Below are 1,225 nucleotides of genomic sequence, written 5' to 3' on the forward strand. Positions count from 1 at the left end.
GGGTCTTCTCCAACCACCCAGAACCTCAAACGAAAGCAACCGTAAGTAAAAACGAAAGAAATATGGCTCTGTCAACCATAGCCCATATTTTGAATCAAAAGCTTGAGTTTTTTGGATGAATATAGAGAGAAAGTGAAAGAAATGTTGTTTTTAGTTCATAACAATTGAAACAGAGAGAGTGTAAAGAGATTTACGTGCATTAAAGGGCATTAAAAGCTCCAAACAGTTCGTACAAGGTTGTTGCCCACTATTCATTGCAGTGGCAATATTGTAAATACTTGAAGAAGATGAGGTTGAGACAGTAAAGAAGCCATTTCGGAAAAAAAAAAAACAAAATGTTATGGCATTTCGTAGATAAAATGCAGGTGTGGGGTTAAAATCTCAAAAAAAAAAAGGAGTCAAAAGAAAAGGTAGTTTTCTGTTTGACTTCAAGTTTTGAGTTACTTTTGCAAAAAGCCCTTAAAAAAATAAACAATCACATCAACCATATAATAAAAAAATTAGATTTTTCTTATATTTTATATTTTGAATTTTTTAAAATGACTTTAAATTACAAAAATGAGAAACCTTATATGTTATATATTTTTTTTAAAACGACTTTAAAATACAAAAATGAGAACACCTTATATGTTATATTTTTCTTATATGTTAGATTTTTTCTTATACATTATATTTTGAATTTCTTAAACCTTTAAATTACAAAAATGCAAGTTTTCCTTAAGTATACGACTAAAAACATTAAAATGACATTTATCAGTTCGATGGTTGATTTGAAAGCTTTCAAAACTATATGTAAGATAAAAGTCAATTTCAACTGTGAAAATAATACTGTTCACTTTTTCAAAAATGTGTTCGAGGGAAAAATAAGGTTTTTATGTCATAATTTGTTTAATATCCACTAGAGAACATTATATTAACCTAAAATATAAGAAGTGTGTATTTTCCCTAAATAAAGCTACGAAATTACCTAATATGATTTACATATATATGGCAATTAATGATTATGAATAATAAAGATTTGATAACAATTTTTGCATCATTCTTCATTTAATTTAATTTTATATATTAAAAATAAATAAACAATCACATTAACCATATAATAAAAAAATTAGATTTTTTCTTATATGTTATATTTTGAATTTTTTAAATGACTTTAAATTACAAAAATGAGGAAACCTTATATGTTATATTTTTTTTTAAAACGACTTTAAAATACAAAAATGAG

Source organism: Brassica napus, chromosome C3, assembly GCF_020379485.1.
Source record: "Brassica napus cultivar Da-Ae chromosome C3, Da-Ae, whole genome shotgun sequence".
Classification (NCBI taxonomy): Eukaryota; Viridiplantae; Streptophyta; class Magnoliopsida; order Brassicales; family Brassicaceae; genus Brassica; species Brassica napus.